Source organism: Tamandua tetradactyla, chromosome 3 (genome assembly GCF_023851605.1).
Source record: "Tamandua tetradactyla isolate mTamTet1 chromosome 3, mTamTet1.pri, whole genome shotgun sequence".
NCBI classification, from domain to species: domain Eukaryota; kingdom Metazoa; phylum Chordata; class Mammalia; order Pilosa; family Myrmecophagidae; genus Tamandua; species Tamandua tetradactyla.
In genome coordinates, this window is record NC_135329.1 from 196,625,183 (window position 1) to 196,645,596 (window position 20,414).

The following is a 20,414-nucleotide window of genomic DNA, read 5'->3' on the forward strand; positions in this document are numbered from 1 at the left end:
CACGATCTGGGTTTCAAGTAATCTTTCCACACAGATGACTTCTGAAATGTCAGCTATATTCTGGAGTTCTTGATGATTGTTCTATAAAAATGGCTGCTGAAATGAGTCTCATGCTTTTCTCACTATTCAATGTCCAGTCTCATTCAGCTGTGCCTCTGCCTTGCTTGGGGACTCACAATTGACCCTGTCCATGTGTTATTGGGCATAGAAATCTCTGCCGGTTAACTTAAGGTTGCAACTACCTCCATTCATTGTACAATGTCTCTTTTCTGGGGTCTGTTTTCTAGCATGATGCCCTGTACCCAAAAGGGAGGGGGCAGAGCCTCACTAAATGGAATTCACTACTGTTCATACGTGTGCTGGTTTGAATTTGTGGACCCCAGGAAAGCCATCTCCTTTAATCTTCATTCAATATTGCTGGGTGGGAGGTTTCTTTTTAATTATCCATGGAGATGTGACTCACTCAATTGTGGGTGGTAACTTTTGATTAGATGATTTCCATGGAGGTTTGTCTCCACTCATTCAAGGTAGGGTTGCTTATTGAAGCCCTTTTAGAAGGAACCATTTTGGAAAGAGCTACAGAGCCCATACAGCCAGAGACCTTTGGAGATGAAGAAGGAAAATGCCCCCAGGGGTTCTTCATGTAACAAGAAGGTAGAAGAGAAAGCTAGCAGATTCTGCCATGTTCACCATGTACCTTTCCAGTTGAGAGAACAATCTTGAATGTCATCGGCCTTCTTCAACCAAGGTATTTTTCCCTGGATGCATTAGATTGGACATTTCTATAGCCTTTCTTTAGTTGGGACATTTTCATGGCCTTAGAACTGTGGACTTGCAACTTAATAAATTACCCCTTTTAAAAGCCATTCTGTATATCACATTCAGAACATGTATATGTATATCACATTCAAACACTTCATAAACTGGAACAGACTTTGGTACAGGAGAAGTGGGGTGCTGTTGTGGTTTGCAAATGCCAAACATATTGGAGTGGCTTTTTAAATGGGCAAGGGGAAGATTTTGGAGGAGTTGTGAGGAGCTTAATAGAGAAGGCCTAGAATGTTTTGAAGAGACTGTTGGTAAAAATGTGGACTCTAAAGATACCTCTAATGAAGCTCTAGACAAAGATGAGGCATGTGTTATTGTAAACTGGAAGGACAGTGATCCTTGTTTTAAAATAGCAAATAATCTGACAAAATTGATGAGTGGCTTTGGCTGGAAGGCAGATTTTAAAAGCCATGAACTTGGACATTTAGCAGAAGAGATTTCCAAATTAAATGTGGAAAGTGCAGCCTGTTTCTCCTCACAGCTTATAGTGAAATGCAACAGGAAAGAGATAAGCTGAGATTTGAACTCTTGGGTACAAAGAAACCAGAAATTAACGTTCTGGAAAATTCTGGATGTCCAGGAAGGGAGATCCCAGAGAATGGTGCCCCATGCGAGCATTTGACCAAATGTATAACCAGTCATCCATTTCAGAAAAATCCAGGATTGGAAATGGAGTTATCAGGGAAGGATCTGTGGAAACTCCTGCTGTCTGATGGACACAGTCCTTGATTGCTACATAGAAAGCCAACAAGAGTGCTATGAGACCTTTATGAAAGGAACCACTGCCAGTCTTGACTGGAGGGCTCAGAAAAGGGACAATGTGAAGGTAAAATAACTTTAGAGGTAGAACTATGGAAGCTAAAGTCTAATGTCAAGAAATCTCAGACCAGGAGAGCAGACCTACTCAAGTACTTGGAGAGGGTGTGTTTGTCCCAAAGGCAGAGGATGGGCCTTCCATCTCATTGCATGCATGGAGTTGATCATCTGCCTCAGAGATGGCAGAGTGCCCGGGTGCTGCCCTGATGCTTCAAGAAAGTAGAGCCGAAAAAAAGGTGGTCTCCCCAATGTCCCGCAAGATTGCATTTGGAGAGAAGCAGGCCACTGTGTAGGGCCTTGGAAAGGGTGTGACTACCACTTTCTAAAGCCCTGAAGATAAATAACTTTCAGACTTTGAAATCTAATGGAGTTTGCCTTGCAGGTCTCCAAAATTGCTTGTGTCTGGTGACCCCTGTGTTCCTTTCAATTTCTCCCTATGGAAATGGGGGTATTTATCCTATGATATTTGTATGTCCCATTTGTATGTTGGCAGCAAATAACATATTCTGATTTTTACAGTTCCAGAGCTGGCGTTGAATTTTGCCTTAGGACAGACCATGCCTATAGGTGACTTAGATGAGACTTTGTACTGTTTCTGACTATCTATTATATTTGTATTGTTACTGAAATGGTTTAAGGCTTTATGATATTGTGATGGAATGAATGTATTTTGCATTTGGAAGGAGCATGTCTTTTGAGGGTCGAAGGGGTGGAATGTGATGGTTTGAATTTTGTGGACCCTAGAAAAGCCATGTCATTTAATCTTCATTCAGTATTGCTAGGTGGGAGTTTTTTTTTAATCATTCATGGGGCTATGACCCACCCAATTGTGGGTGGTAACTTTTGATTAGATGATTTAGTTGGGACATGGGAGAAAGCTTTAGTTGGGACATTTTCCTGGCCTTAGAACTATGGACATACAACTTAATAAATTTCCCTTTTAAGAGGTGTTCCATTTCTGGTGCATTGCATTCTAGTAGCTAGCAAACTAGAATGATCCATTCCTCATATGCCCCTCTTTATCTAGCCCAGGGGTTCTCAAACTGTCTGTGGTGAATAATCAGTTTTTATCTACATTTTCTCATGAACAGATGCTTTTGTAAGCAAAATGAAAAATAAATAAATAAAAAAAGACAAGTCCATTTACTTTATTCTATTCAACTCAACAGACATAAATTGTAATGAAAGTTTCTAAACTGTTCCTTTGACTATCTGGACTCACTTCCTTGAGGACTGTCCATACACACTGTTCCCATCCATAGTCCACACCCTGAGTAGCTCAAATCTAGCACTCCATTTTTTTTTTTGGCCTGGAAATATCTTTCCAGACATGAGCATCTGGCTCACCATAAATGACCAGAAATGGTGACTATTAATATTTCATGAAGATATAACTTCAGGTAGAAATGAAGTTAGGAGCCAAAGCTTCTCTGCAATCCATTTTAGGAAATAGGTTTACAAAAACGTAGAAAGATTAGATCTACTTGATAAGTCTTTGGGTCTTTATCATGGGGCATTAAGTTCTTGCTTAGTATGATCTAATTAATCTTTCTCATACTTATGGAGGTGTCCTATGTTAAAACATAGTGCAAGCTATTGGATCATTAACTTCCAGGAGACTCAGGGCTTCTGTAACTCAGACACCTATCTCCTAGACCACATTACCACTTGAGACAAGTCCCCTGTATTTATGATTTTTAAAGCACTTTTGCATGCTTGAGTATTAAATGCACTGTAAGAATGTCTAGATTGCAATAATAATATCATAGCTTATCCTCACAATGTTAAATACCCCAACATTTGGGATATTCAATATAATCTAATGTGAACAAATCTTTTAGCTATCTTTCTTGTTAACTAAAAGTGAAGCAAATTTAAATTAATAACTGATATAGCAATAAAGCTGCTCAAAGGTAGGATTCATTGTGCATTAAGATCTAGATTCTTTATTTAGGCTGGAAGTGATTATGTGATAATAGGATAAATGCTTTGCTAAGTGAATAAAAACTAAAATACTCTGTATATCACAGAGGCACATTACATTTGCAGGGCATTAATTTACCTCATTATGCAATAAAATTTTTCTTTTTAAGTGAAATCTCAAGGAGAAATCCATTTGCTGACTGGAACTCATGATATGTTAACCTTGGATAAGAATCAGCATTTGGCATAAATTCCATGTTATCCAAATGGCTTTCTCTTGACCTTTAAGAGGAAAGGGTTCTAGAGAAATCCCAACACAGCCTTGGCAAAATGTCAAGTATTCTCTTCTCCTTATTTAAGATTCATGCCTAATTTCTAACACCTACAGGTGACAAATCAATCACCAGTTTGAACACAGGTGCTGCTATAAATAAAAATAGTTTGACACTGTATTGGAAAAATGCATTAGAGTGAATAGCTATAATTTAGTATATTTCTATATATAATTTAGTATATATCTACAAAGTTAGCGAATAAACAACAAGGAAACAAAAAAACGTATGGTACTATTTGGGTCAAAATAGTCCACTTTCATGCTGTTTGACTAGTAAAAAGATATATTTGGTACCACTGTAATAACGTTTATTTAATGATGGTCATGAAAATAACCAGAAGCACAATCTACTGGCTTGCTCACCCCCAACACCAAAGAATTAGGTCTTCCCTCTCTTTTCCCCATGCTCTCACATCCAATCCATTACTCCATTCTGCCAGTTCATCAGCCAAACTGTATCTCAAATCCATCCACTTCTCCCTATCTCTACCAAAACCACCCAAATTCAAATCATCAACATCTCTTAGCTGAACTCTGCAATTGCTTCATAATCGAGCTTCCTTCTTTATTTTCTATTCTCCAAACAGCAGCTAAAGGAATGTTTTTAAAATATGTATCATATTGTATCACCCTACTGATAGAGTCGCTAGTGAAATTCTGCTGCATTAGACTAAAATGCATATCATTTTCTGAGTCCGGCCTACTCCTTTGCCCTTGTCTCAGACCACCCCACTAGCTTGTCACTGTGCTTTAGCTACGTTGGCATTCTTGCTTTTCTTCAAAGACTTCAAAGTTGTTCTCAATTTAGGACCACTGCATATGCTATTTCCTCTACTGGAATACTTTGCCTCCAGGTTCTTACAAGACTGGCTCTCTCTCACCCTCAGGTCAACCCTAAATGTCTCCTCAGAAAGATCTTTCTGGACATGCTGTGACTTTGCCCAGCTACTCTCTATAGCATTATTTTCTTTGTATCACTTCTCACTCTCTGAAATATCTTGCACATTGGTTTGTTTGTTTATGGTATAATTCCCTAGACTAGAAAGTCTCTGGGAAAAATAATGGGTCTACGTTGTCTTTATTTTCAGAGCCAGCACTGTACATGGCACTTGGTAGATACTCGATAATGTACTGAGTGTATTCGTTGACTAAACTGTGCGGACTCTGATAAGCTATTGAGCCTCTGGGTGGTAGGAGGGGTTTCTGACTTGTCCAAAATAGAGAAGTGTGAAGACAAGTATCCAACCTATTTGCATCATCTTAATAAGCACTCATCAAAGATCATTTTTAAGAAGCACATTCATTTAGAAATGATTGGGTTGTCAAGCCCTTTGAACCATCACTAAGTTAGGATGGATGACATTTTGTGCACCTTTTAAGAGTGTTCCTAATGTTACTATATTCTCTCCTGGACTATTTCAGCAATATGTGTTACTATTTGCCACTTTTATCTTCACCCCAGAAAGTATAAATCAAAAACGATGTTGCTTCCTTGGATGATAGACATTTTATCAATTCTTGCTGCCAGCATTAAAAATAATGTTTGGACTCTTCCCCTTTGAGCATATCTAAGTCTCTTGATAAATTAATGACTGGCCTGACAGAATAAATGAAACTCCTCTTAATGTATAAAAGTAATGAAATGTGCTCCCATGTATAGTGGTTTCAAGATGCTGGTAACACAGGCAGGAGAAACGCCATAAACATAGAGGACAGTCAGTGAGGTGATTACCTACATTAAATTCACTTAATTTGCCCCAAAATGTTTAACTAAAGCTGAAGTGAAATTTCATATCCAGAAGGAGGTGTCCTTCAAAATATCATTTCAAAGAAAGACGAAGCAGAAACAATGAGAAAGCAAAAAAACAAAACAGAAAACAAAACAAACACATCTCAGGTTGAGATCTTCGAAGGATTAAGTAGAAGAGTTTTGGAATCAATATACACATTTCAATGTTGCTTAATTGGGAATCCCCTGGAGATATTATTTTGCTTAGGTTTCTGTCAGGATTTTCCCCTGTCCCTTTCTTTATTTTTCTATGACTTCATCTGGGACTAAACTTCCAAACGTCAACCTTCTCACCAGAATGTTCTACAAAAATTTTTAAATGTCAGAGATCAAAGACTGAGTGAGCAAGTGGGTTGAAGAAGTATGTAGGTGAACATACAGCATCCCAATTAGGCCGGGGTATGAGAGGAATGGAAAGGCAAGCTAAAGGATGTGGAATGAAGAGAAAAGTGCAGAGTATAGAGAAGGCATCTTCAGAGTTCAGAGGAAAGCACAACCTGACCTAGAACTGAGTGGAGTGTGTCTTTTATGCCCAGAAGAGATGGGATTGGTGAAATACAGATCTCACTTATGAAAAAGATAGTGCCTTGCTTATGGGGCAGTAAGCCCAGCCCACACAAAGGAATGGAACACGTCTTGAGATTTTCTAGCGAGAAGCAGTGTGCCCTTACTTTTTTGGCCCATTCAGGGTCTATGTGAAGTTAGGCTGGTCAAAAGAAAATTAGGAAGCAGCCTAAAAGAAGCATTATATAATTGCTGCTCCTTCTACTCTCTTGTCTCCCTTTCCTCACAGTACATAGAGTTTGCCTGGTTGTTCCCCAGAATCTTTATTCTGAAGAATCCTTTACATATCTTTGTGCCGTTAGTATTCATACTGTGGTGAATTGAATTGTTTGGATACATTCATGGTCTTGTCCCATATTTTGGGGTATGAACCCACTGTAAATAAGTCTCTTCAAGATGTTACTTCAGTTGAGGTGTGGACTAACTGAATCAGGTTGGGCTTTAACCTGGAGTACTAAAGTCCCTTATAAGCAGAATGAAAGTCAGGCAGAGAGAAGCCACAGGAACAGCCAGAAGCTGGAGGTCAACAGAACCCAAAAGAAAAAGGAGAAGATGCCACTAATGTGCAGTGCACATGACAGAAAAGCCAAGAACCAAACTCAATCCAGCCAGCCCCAGAATGCCAAGGTCTGTGGGAAGAAAAGATCGCCTTGCTAAGGCCTCAATTTTGGAATTCTCCTAGCCTCAAAACTGTGAGTGAATAAATTCCCACTGTTTAAATCAACCTATTGAATGGTATTTGTTTTAGCAACTGGGAAATTAAAGCATATATTATATATTTTTCTCCCTACTTACTGTCCAGGCCTGCAGAGGTCCCTTAAAGACAGGTGGAGCTGTTGCTTCCTAGCCACACAGGAGTTAGGACATCTTTGCTGAGGCTGCATTCCCCCCCCAACCATCCCCCATCTTCCTACCACTCCTTGGGACACAGCAAGAGAGCAAAGAAGGACATGACTCATTGGGTCTCTCTGGAGGAAATCTCTCTATTCATTTTCTTTTCCCTCTAGAATCATTTCCACTCTGCTTCTCTGTTGTCTTCAAAATCACTCAGCAAAACTTCAACAGTATATTCAGGGTTTTGTTTTGTTTTTTACTACCAAAGACAAGAGGCTGTCTGTCTTCCGACAAAGAGAAACGGAAGTCCTAAATAATCACCTGGGTCACCATAGTCAACAAAAGTTCCCATAACATTCAATTAGATGTGATTAGAGCACTGGCTCTCAAAGAGCTCTTGCTGCTCTGTTGTTAGGGCTGGCTGTTTGTGCAAGCTGCCTGCTCTTCTCCAAAGAAAGACAGCCTCACCCAGTCATCTGCTGAAACACAGCTGGTCTACCAGGGTTATGGGAGCTACCTGGCAGAGGAGTTAGAAGTCTCCCAAACCAAAGTCAAACATCAGAGAAAGGCAACCATGTGCAGCAGCAGAGGAAACAAGAGTTCCTGGATTTTTAATCTACTTTGTCGGTGGAGTTAACATTTTCCACCAATCAGTAAATACTGTAGTCTCATTTTAGTTTTTTTTTCCAATCTGCCAGCATACCTCCCCACAACATATACACACACAAACCCAAAGACACATATACACCCCGTTGTAGTTTTTTGTCCACTCAAAATCTAGGATATGTAAGTGTATTCCCAATATATTGATGCACATACCTGCATACAAAATAAATGTGAGTCGCATAGGAAGTCCCTCAGCTCTTATATGTGTGCTAATGGAATCCTAGCAGTACATCTATCTGGAAAGAGAGGTAACAACGTGATCTGTGCTGAAAATGACTCTTCTGTGATCTGAAAAGTACATGGTCTGTAAGAATCTACAACATAGTCTTTTGCTTTATGTTCCATTTAAATATTCTAGCCCTTTACAGAGTCTATGAGGGTGTCTGAAGCCTTGGTGGTAGTGATGCAACTGTCCATTTCCTTGTTTCTGCTTCCCTAGTTTCTCTCATTAGGGAAGGGGCCTTAATTCTCCAATCTCTCCATCCTGCTGTGAGTCTCCTTTATCATTGGGTGCCCTAAGCCTCTAGCTTTCCCTTGGGCACAGCCAATGGGGATCCCAAGCAGGAGAGGAAAGGAGGGAAGAGAGTGAGGTCAAGAAACAAAACGCTCGTCCTTAAAGAGTTGCCTGTGGCTGTCTTGTGTTCAATGAAATGTCCAGGCTTCCTCAAGCCAGGCTCTCCATATGACTCTCTTCTTTGTAGTCCCAGTAACCACTCCCTTCCCTGAAGCTTCAGGCCAAGATAAGGTAGCAATACCTTTATTAAACTCTCCTTGAATCATCCTAATCCGAGTGTTCCATCTGTTTCCAGTCCTCTCGCCTGTCAGTTTTACTCAACCTGGTAGCCTGCTGGCTGAACAGGACCTTCGGAATGAACAGGGAAGGAGGGAAAAAAAGAGGCGGTCTGCTTCAAGACATAAGCATGTGCAAGATGCTCAAAGTTTGGCACAGGACATGTTAATAAAACTGTGGGATATTTTGGGAAAAATGTATGTCTCCTTCTGTTATCTTATCTGAATTATGCCTAAATTCAGGAGGTGAAGGAAAGTCAAAGGAGAACAATTGCATCTTGATCAGTTTAGCTCTTTTTTAAAAATAATTCAACAAATCTTTATTAAGCACCTATTATGGTAGGGAGGGTAAGGATAGAAAATAAACAGAAATTCGCATACCGGATAGTGGTAAGTGCTATGGAGGACAATAAAGTGGGGGCTGTGGTAGGTGGGTATTGGGGAAGCAAAGCCTAGAGGGAGAGACAGGTGGTCAGGGGAGATGTAGCGGAGACAAAGACCAGAAAGTGGTGAGGAGGGAATCTCGTCGATCGTCACTGGATTTCAATCTATTCCTCCTCTGAGGGGCCATTTACAATTGTGTGGCAATGTGTTTGGTTGTCATGTGATTGGTGAGAGTAGTGAGGAGAAGACACTTCTATAGATACTCAGTCGATTAAACAAAGGAAGCTCAATGTCCTGTAATGCATAGGAAAACCACAACCAAAGAACACCTGTTCATACCAAGTGGCAAAAGTCTCCCTGTTGAGAAACACCGAGTAGGAATAGCAAGTTCAAAAGCTTTGAGAATGGAGTATCCCAACCTTGCCCCAAACTCACACACACTTATTTTTTCTTTAATGCAAGATACATTTAACCTGTTAACTACTGGAGTCCCCACATCTTCACCTCTTTCTTAGCTGCACTGGAACACAGCTACCCTGATATAACTTGTGCCATGTATCTGTGTGTCTGTCTGTGATGTATGCATTTTGTCCTGGGACTCGGAGTCAAGCAGAGCCCCAGGGAACGATGACAAGAGAGTGGGCATGGTTGGCCCTTAGATTTGAGGGGAATTCGCTGGAAGTGACTGATATCTGCTCAGGTAAGGAGGAAAGAACAACATAAGACCAGACGTCCTGCCCTTCCTGTGCTCGTGTAAAAATTGCTCTTTGCCTGGAGAGTTATTTCTTTAAAAGAAAAATTATAGACAAAGCACTAATACACAAAATGCTCCTAAGCATTTCACCCACTTTTCAGGGAAATCTTTCATAGGTAACTTCATCCCCAAATAATAAATTTATGGACTGTACTTGTGGAATAATGATGCATTTTGCATTGTTCTTCCACATATATATGCTCATAACTTTTTTGAAAATGAATTCATCTGGCATAGTTGCTATACACTTCAGATATACTCTCTACATCTGCCCTTTTTCATTTTAATATAAACTTCCAAGAGAGTAAGATAAAAAATTCTAGGTTATAATTTGATAAATTTAATATTTATTTGAAACAAACTTTTTCATGGTTTTAAAATTCATTTAACTTGATACTCCTGTGTACTTGAGTACTCTCCTTCCATGCACTGAAATCTTGCATGCTTGTTAATAATTCTATTGTTTTGTCAACTTTGGAGATAAACAGTATAGCCAAATGTGCATCATATTTTTCTTCTACATTTTATTGAACAGGATTCTGGTAGAGGTCTAAAAACATTTAACCTCCAACTTGGTTCAGAGCTCACTGCCTCGCGATGCTTTCTAGCTAGCAAGCCATGCTATAAGCTAACTCTAGCAACAGGTTCCAGTAAATAGAGCTACCCTGGTTGACTGTTCTGATGCTTCTTTACCAAGATGAAATAGTTTCTTATAAATCAGAGCGCAAGGGCACAATGAAAGCATGGAGAAGGTCCAGATAGCCTAACTTTGACATTTCCTCACTCCATCAAAGCCAAAGATATTTTTGTTCTCTGGTAATTCTATACTAACTAGCACTCTGATAACTCTTGCAGAACTGGTTTATCAGAATTATGCTCCACCTAATTTCTCTCCTCCAGCTCTGAAGGAGATAACAATGCATCTTCTGTAGTGCTGAAGAAGGGACAGACTTGCCTTTGCTCTTTGCATATTTAACCTAAGCTGAATTTATGATTACTTCCTGGTAGGGAATTTTTTTTTTTTTTGGTATGCTGTATGGCGGGGTCACATTTCATTATTTTTTCATGTGAGTATCCCATTATTGTAGCAACATTTGTTGAATTCTTTTGTTTGTTTGACTGTTTTTTTGTTTGTTTGTTTGGTTGTTCTTGCTTGTTTATTTTTTGGGGGAAGTGCATGGACCGGGAATCGGACCTGAGTCTCCCTCATGGCAGGCAAGAATTCTACCACTGAACTATCCTTGCACCCCATGGTAGGGAATATTTAACACTTGCAGATAGCCTGGGCAGTGACTGTTCTAAACACTTTCCAGCAGACTCTAAGAGAGACCTATAAATGTGTCAATGAATGATTCAGGGCACTTGGGACCTGAATAACTAAATAAACTATATCCTCACTTATCCTCTTCATATTGACTATAGCCATGTGCCTATGGCCAAAGGGAAAAAAATCTATTCTAGAACTCAAGCTTCCTTATGAGAGGAGAAAGAAGAAAATCATTTGGTTCTCATACATTCCTGGCTTGAACCCCTCTGTGGCTGACATTGGAATTAGGAAATACACAGTCCAGCTACTGCAAGTTTTGAGTTTCTAGGGTATCTCTGATATTTCCCAGGGGATACTGCTAAGACCTGACATTCTTATTACCCTAAACATTTAGAGAAAACGGCCACAATGAGATCAAAAGTTCTTCAATAACACCCCACAATTGCCTCCACTTATGGTCTCCCATTGCAGTTAAATTGTACACTTATCATGGGATTCATGTAACTCTTTTTTATGCAAGGATTATTTTTTATGGCTGATCTTCCCCATTGATTATGGACACCTTGGGTATTTTACCATCTCTGTTTTTCCATTACAACTGCAGTAGGAATAAACTGTAGATGCTCATGAAATGTTGGTTGAAAACATGAGTTAAAAACTAGCCATGTAGCCACCCAGCATTGTTAATTGTTTGCGAAATCTTGAAGGGTGATCATTGCTAATAGCATAGAAGAGTTTCAGGGAGAATAGTTTGCTTTGATAGATATAAACTTTGTTGAATTGATCAGCTTTTAATTGAAATGAAATACATAATACATTAAAAAATAAGGCACCTTTTCCCCAATATGCTCACAACAATCCCTAAACATTATCCATGTTCAAAGCAAATATGTCTTTGTCCACTGCTAGAATGTGGTTCTCATTAGGGCAGGTATTGGCCTCCTCTAGATAAAGAGAAAATGCATATATAATGTTTATATATTCAGTCCCTACACATTGTAAGTTCTCTATGAATGTTGATTTTTATTTTTAGAACTTTCTCTTATTTTGGCCCTAAATTATAAGAAAAATTTCTTCAATTCTCTTCTCCTCTCATGGAAATAAATCAGACTTTGGGGCCAAACACATGGCCTGTAAAGGGATAAATGCTGCTGTAGTAACTGGGTGGGACATGCCATCTGAGTAGGAACAAAAAGATCAATGCCTGTGACCTTGGTAAAATCTTGCTTCGTCCCTAATTCCAGGGAATGAATGACGTGACATATATGAGTTTATGCATGAGACTAGTACCAGAGTAAATCAGCAATGAGTGGGTGAGTGAAGCAAGGCCAGGGCTAAAGGAACTAGACTCATAGTTGAGCTGACCCCTAAGAAGAAGAAACAATAACTCTAATATTTTTTTAATTAAATTTTTATTCCATGTGATTGTAATGGCTAGAAAGATAACAGCTAAAATTCAAAACAATTTGCTTAATTAGAAAGTAGTTTATTTATACAGAGCAGAGAAGAGATAGCCTTGGCACTCTGATAATGGTTTAGTTAAGAAAGCATAAAAATAATCAATGTCCTGGCTAATACACAATTGGATATGCAGCCCTTACAGCAAATAGTATAAAAAGAAAGAAAGAAAGATAAAGAAACAGAAAGAGAAAGAAAAGTAAAGTTGAAAAGAAAAAGGAAAAGAAAAGAAAGTCTCACAAAATCCCAAACCTTAGAAATTAACATTCACTTAAGAAAACAGGGGTAAAGGCTTTTGGTAGCAAAATTTTCACAATTCTTAAAATGGGAGTCTTCAAAAGTATTTCTTCAAATTCAAAAGCTAAAAAAACTGCAGAGAGATCAGTTATATTGGCTTAGAAGAACTGCCACCTGTCATGAAGACATTAGTCTTATTTCCAAGACATGAGCAACTGGTGAGCTGGCCAACCCGAACAGAGATCACTTACGTCACTGGATGCACAAGACCCTCTCTAAGATCAGAGGCCAGACCTGACCCAATCTAACCACGTAGGCTTGGTCTGACTGCATAGGCGGGGACCCAGCAGCAGGAATCTCTCAATACCGAAGACAATCCTAATTGAAGTTGCAGAGATTGCCAGAGGTCCCTTTGGGCTCAAATAAAATCCTGGTCTTGAGTCTAGGGTCTGGGATCTATAATGCTAGATTCTAGGAAGGGGATGGTTAGTAACAACTAACACCAACCAAAATGCATGTGGCATCAGGATAATCGAAAGTAGAGCTGAGCCTGTGGACTCAGTCTCAAATATAAAGCTTGGTAGCAGAAGTTACAGTTCAGCGACATGAAAGCATTGAGTTGACTCAGTAAGTCTCAAGCTATGCTGATTGACTCAATGACTGGGCTAGGCCAAGCATGAAAGTCTCAGTGCTTAGGCATCGATGGCCCATGACAGTGGCAAGGAAAACCTGCCCATGGTTCTGGATTTCTAAATCTACCTCAATTCCTAGTGTTTCATCTCAGCATTGCTCTCATATCCTTAGGCCAACTGTTGGCTTGCCATCAGTATGCTACTGCTACTTCTAAATCACCCTGCTTACATAAAATAATTCTCCCAGCAGTTAGCTTCTCAGCTGATTGGTTCCCTGCAGTTTCCTAAGGGACCTTGGCCACTGAATACCAATAGGTCAACCTTGTCATAGATAAGATCATTTTCATGATATATGGAAGAAATTGGCATGCAGGAATGATAGGTGACTTGTCACAGAAAAATTAGTTCCTGAGCCAAGAATACACTAAGCTCTCTAATGCTCTATCATGCAAAGTTGTTTTCCTTTCTTTTTCCAGAATGGTCTTTTGCTTTACCCTGTTTAACAAACTAGTAAGCATTCTAAACTAGATACTCATTTCTTTATTTGCTGTTGTGGAGCAGTTTACTATGACCCTGTGTCATGGGAACACAGGTTCACAACACTACAGAAACTTTCAGCAAATGATCCCTTGAGTGTACAGAATAAAGAGTTCAAAAAGGGCAAATCTTTTTGTCACTTACATAGCACAAAGAATCCAAAAGAGCAGAGGAAGAAGTTCCATCATGGCCCATCTACTGGGGTGGCCCGAAACTGCTCCCAGTTGGAGCTGATGAAGGACAGCTAGGCACACACCACTTCTTAATCCACCTTCGTTAGGAGGAGTCCCTGCTACTGTGAATTCCTGTTCTGATAAGCAATTTGGGGCTGCTTTTCCTGGGTTCGGGTTTGAGGTCTGCCAGGGCCTTTTTAAAGATTTTATATCTCCACCAGGTTGTAGAATGGCACACAATACTGAAAGGACATGAGGGTAGCAGGAAGGCCAGAGGATGGCTGCTTAGCTTAGCATGTGTTTGTGAGTTCCCCAGAGAAGGATGGAGGCTAGGGGAGGTCTGGGAAATGGCAGCAGGACAGATATCTGTGACTTTCCTATCACTGGTTCTAAACAAACTCTATCTATAGCCAGCTTCAGAGTACATTTCCCCTGCAAAAGGTAAGAAAAAGCATTCACAATATTGGGATTTTTAATGAAAGAATTACTGCGCCAACCCAATTAAAGAAGGCCAATTAAGCACATAACAAAACCTTCTAAAGTACAAAGAGAGATTTTCTGTTTAGGAACTCAAGATACAGCAATTACCTGGTTAATCTGACATAACCAGGATAGAGAGTCTCAAAGCAAAATTCTGTTTCTTAGATTTTTAAGCAGTTATTTTATACTGATTATCACAAGCATTCATTTTTAAGTTTAAATTTCTTTCAAAGGTTACTTTGGAAACTGCATAGCTGAGTTAGAGTCAAAGATTAGTTTAATATAGTCTGCTTCCACCCTGTTGTTTTCCTACCAAGCCCATTCCTTGGTTAATTCTTGATTTAGTATCCATTCAGCAACACATCTAACTAAATGTCCTGAAGAAAGCAGCCAAATGCAATCATTCTCAACGAACCCAGAAAACTTTGCTTCCTAAAGAAGTGGTTCTCAAAATTTAGCATTAAAAAGGATCATCTGGAGATGGGGTAAAAATACCAATTCCCAGGCCTTCCAGAAATGTTTTAGTTGGTCAAAGTTGAGGTCCAGGACCTCATTTTAGTAAGCACATACGAGTGATTTTTGTTTGTGGTCCACAGGTCACACTTGGAAATATTCTATCTTAATGAAACTAATGAAATATTAAATGGCTTCCAAACCATCCCAGATACCTGTCTAATCTAACTGAAATACTCACCTAGGTTTGATGGTCTTGTGTTAACAGAGCTTCTGAGGACCGAAAGTCTCCTCCATTCTACCTACTACTCTCTGATTTATCTTGCAGAGTTAAATAAAGGCTGCAACATCTTGAAACTAAATCACTTTAAGTTTATTCCTCCTTCCCCAGACAAAAGTCTAGAACATGTGTGTTTGAAACCTAATCTCCTTAATCATGTGCTTCTATTGTCTAAAGGTTTTTATTTACTATTTTTCTGTGTCCCTACAGGACTGATTACTGGGTGAACAATTTCTAGCTGTCTCAGAAAGTTGATTTCTGTGTGCTTTATAGAGTTGGACAGGCCCACCAGGAATTTCAAGGGTATTATACAGGTAGCTGCAGAACAATTAGAGGCAACAGGGATGCCAAAGAAAGTCCCACAATGACCAGAGCTTTTCTTTTCTCAAAAAAACACAAGATCAATGTAAGCAGAAGAATGTTAGCAAAGGTTTTGTTGTTCAATAAGATCTCATTTCCAAAAAAAGAAAAAAAGAATGTGCATTTTAGGTTGAGGCTACTCTTCATCCTTGAACAAGCAACAGAGATATATGAAAAACAAACCAATTGATTTTTAGAGCCCAACAACAGTCAGTATGAGGAGTTGACCAAACACTTGCCCTTGGGAGTGCTTTGCAGCCTACACTCTCTTCTCTTTCTGGTGAAAGGGCCTGCCCAAAAGCCAAGCCCTGGGTCAAGCTTCACAAACTGGCATGGACTACAGGCCCATCTCCCTAGCAGAAGCCCATCCTGCTCAGTTCATTTCAACTGAGCGATGGGGTCAGTGATAGCTTTGCTTCAGACCCATTTAGCATCCAGTTCTGTGGCGGCTCAGCATCTAGCATAGGCGCGGGTGGTTCTAGGGTTCCCTACAGCAGGATCTCATGGCTCTAAAGGAATTACTTTACTAAAGTCACTATGCATCTTCAAAAACAAGCCACAAGTTCAAAAAGCCCATGGATCAACTCCTTGTCCAAGAATCCATAGAGTTGTAGATGCTCTGAATAATCAGCACAGCACGAGAAGCTCAAAGTGGAGACCAAGGATGGCAGGGACCCCAGGATTTCTAGCTCTACAATAAGTGTCCTTCCTGCCCAAAATGGGTCACTGGTACCTATAACATTTCAAGTGCCATTTTATTCGTATACCGCCAAATATCATAGACCTATGAGACCTCAGAGAATATTGGATCTAAGAATAATCATTTTTTTCTCAAACTGGCTCACACATAACCTCAGGAGGACCCGGTGGTATGACCAGGAGGTACGCACATCCATAGGATTTAAGGATGGCACAATTTTCAGCAACACCAAATTTGCTTGAAAATTTATGAAGGAAAATATATTTTTATATTAAAAGTGATACCCAAATATTAGGGAGTAGGGCACAAAATTTGACTGAATTTCATATCATAAAAGTGGGATTAAAAAAAAAAAGACATGTTTGCAACAGCATCTTATGGCTCAGCCTTCCAGACACCTTAGGGAAAGTGTTTATTCTCTTCTGTTATTCAGTTTTGTACTTGGAAAAATTGGGAAGTACTATGCAAAATCTTCATTTTGTATATGAGGAAATAGGAGAGGGTAAAAGATTTCTTCAACGTCAACAATTAGCTGGTATTAGAACTAGCTATAATTCTTCTGAATAGACCCCACTTTTAGTATCACTTTTTAGGTATCCATTACACTATAAACCCCCTAGAGTCTGATTCGTTTTATTCTGATGAGTCTTAAAATGGAAATAATCCTGATAAAGACATTGATGTATTTACAAAAGGTAAAAATGATTGACATATCCTTTCCTTGAGTTTTTATAGGAAATCTCAAAACATAATGGGATTTTGAGAGTGTATATGATGGCTCTCCTCAGTGTGTGTATGGGCAGGTCTAAGTTTCTGAGTTTTGTAGTAGACATGCTGCAGAATAGAGAAATCTGGCACAAAATAAGGGGAGATTCAAAGCACTGAATACATTTCCCTATTTTGCAATTTTGCCCAATACAGTCGAGTTGCTATAACCTCAGTGTTGCCCACCTAACCTCGGCCTTTTCCTTGGAAGAAGCATGCCTTCTTCAGCATTTCTGTTACTCGTGATAATACAGCTAAACATCTTTCCACTTGCAGCTGCCTGAAGTAATGGATTATGCCTTTGAACTTGCCAGTAAACTTCACGGTCCTGTTATAAACATCAAACTTGTCAAACTTGCTTTCCAAGGAAGTCCTATAATGAAAGGCTCCTCTGTTTGGGGGGTAAGTTAATGCCTCCAATTTGCCTCCAAACCAAACCCTGAGAACATTTCAGTAGTAGAGAACTTCCTACCAGCCATCAGGGTCATCTCTGGCCAAACCAGGGGCTGGTTTCACTGAAGTGTGAACCTGACCACTCTGTGGTTTCCATGAAGCCTTCCACTGCTTTCCCCCTTCCCTTTGAATCAGGATATCAGATGATCAAAGATTCCCATGCAAGAGCCCATGACCAAAAGAAGAGAAAGAAGTTAGTGAAGGTGTGATGGGATCTAGCCAGGGACCTATGGGATGCCTTATACTAGTGGACAGTGGAAGAAATGATACTCAGCTTGCTGGCTACCAGACCTTAGGTGCAACCTGAAAGATCAATTGAATTGAATTGTAATGGGATAGCTTGCAATTTTCTTTTTTCTGGGAGTTTGAGATAGAGAGAAAACCATGAAACTAAGTAACTTCAGCCAGATGAAAACATCAGTGTCAAATTTTAGAGGGTGAAAAACTTTTTTTACAGAGGCATAAGAATAGAAATTGCATTATCAATAGTGAGAGAATGATTTTAGAGTGATCCCCTCACATATCTATTGCTTGCAAACACTGTAAACCATGTTTACATATGGAAAGATCAGCGTATCCCCAGACAGGCGGGTGAATTCTCAGCCAACCCCACTAGGTGCAGTGTTTGGGCCACATCAGGAGATTTCCAGGGAAAGTGCAGGGGCCTTTTGTTTTCTCCTTAGAGAGCTGAGCAATGATTTTCTAATGAGAACCTTCTGGCCTTCTTTAGACATGAAATTTTCTGATGTTGAGTTTTCACAGTACACCCCAGAGAAAGGCTGTGGGTTTTAATATGCTCTGTCATACAGACAACAGGAAAAACTCAGGGAAACACTATGGCTATCTGGCCAGCTCTTCTGAGCAAAAGTTTCTACCTGGTGCTGCTAATAAAGACACCAGACCTGTTCTTTCTTTCTTTCTTTTTTTTTAAAGCACGTCTATATCTGAGACCAGCTGCATTGTAGTTAAATTTCAAAACACTCATTTGGCAGTTTTGTATGTACAGTGATACTATAATGTTTATATAGCCCACTGTGCTAGTTTGAAAGCAACACCCATAAGTATGTACTTTAAAGGGTGCATAAAACATGCAAAATGCATTACCAAATGCAATACTCAGAATTAGCCACATTCATATGAGATTTATGTTTGATCCAATAAACCAGCAGTGTAATTGCCAGATGTAAAATCAGTCTTTCCCTACGGTTTAGACATCTACTATAACAACTCTCAAATACCTATATTCAAAGGTGGCTTCTTTCGCAAAAAAAATTTTAAAGGTGCATAATCCATACCACATACATATATTCATAACATACCATATATTTTATAACATAACATACATAATATATTGTATTATATGCAAATGTGTGCATATATATACTCATAGTTAATTTAATTCCAAATATTAGAATAAAATTAAATTGAAATTAAAACAGGCTTTCTTATTTCCAATTTGATTTAGCTTATGTCAGATCATTGCTTTTGAGATTTAAAAAGCCCTCTGTATTGGGTGGGCCACGGTGGCTCAGCAGGTAAGAATGCTTGCCTGCCTGCCAAGGACCCAGGTTTGATTCCCGGTGCCTGCCCATGTAAAAAAAAAAAAAAAAAAAAGCCCTCTGTACTTAAACATTGCTCTTCTTGTTTCTTCCAACATGCCACTCTTGGAATAAAGCTAATATTTTTTAGCTCTTCATATTTTTATGAAGTGTTTGCCCAGCCAATGCACATTATCCCCTTCTTGGATGAAAGCCTCCTGTTTTCCTCCAGACTTCAGGACAGCTGACCTAGGCTTCTGTTCCATAAACCCAGGAATGAGCCAGAAGCCAGGCATGATTAAGTTGGTCACTTCATCTCCACTGTCCACAGGTTTTTGGTCAGTGCTGGACATGTGAGTCAAAGCAGGCAATGAGATGTGACGCAGGCTTTTACTGCAACCTTTAGAAAGAAAGGACTCCTGCCTCATTAAACTTGAAGCTTTGACGATGCTTGTCTGTTGCTTCTGAGAAACATCTTGAGGGAATGGCCACCCAAGAATGGAGCTGATTCAGAGGGAAACAGAGTTAAAGAATGAAGAGAAGTTCATCCCTGAGGACCTGCTGTAAGCAGTTGACTACAGTTATGCCTGAAGCCAGTCCTTCCTTGAATTTTTCAGCTAAGTGAGTTGATTCCCTTCCTTCTTTACAAGATGGTTTGTGTTAGATTTTCTATCTCCTGCAACCGAAAGTATATTGACTAACATCATTATTTACTATGCTTCAGGTAATTTTCTCACACGGTTTAAAAATCTAAGACTCAGATGAGAAAACTCAGTTAACTTATATGCTTAGGACCACACATTTGTAAGTCATAGCAGCAAGATCTGTCTGTCTGACTCTACAAGCTAGGTTTTTAATGCAAACCTGGGGCTTTTAATGCAATTTTTGTTTAAAAGTAACTATCTTTAGCAGGAGAAATAATTTAAGCAAGATATAAATAATTGAAGTCTTAAATGGAAGATGTGATATAAATATAGTGGGAAAAATGAAAATGAACTTCAAAGCAAGGGGAACATAGAAGAAGGTGGAGTATGTGCCATGCCTGTACTGCTAAGAACCACTTGGAGAAAGCAAATAGTAAATGCTGACATTCATTGAAGGCACATATGTACTTACCCTAATCCTCCCAACAACCCCATAACGTAGATATTATTTCCTATGTTGTAGATGAGAAAAACTGAAGCACAGAGAGGTGTCATACATATCTAAGGTTACACAGTTTGTAGGTAATCAAGGTAGGAACATTAAAACACAGGCAGTCTGGCTCCAGATGCTTAACTTCATCCATTTCAAAACTTTCTCTAAAGCCAGCCCTCCACATTTAATGTACATGGAAAAATAGGTGATGCGTTCTAAATGGAATGTGTCTCTTTTGCTAATGAACGTTTATTAATTGCATG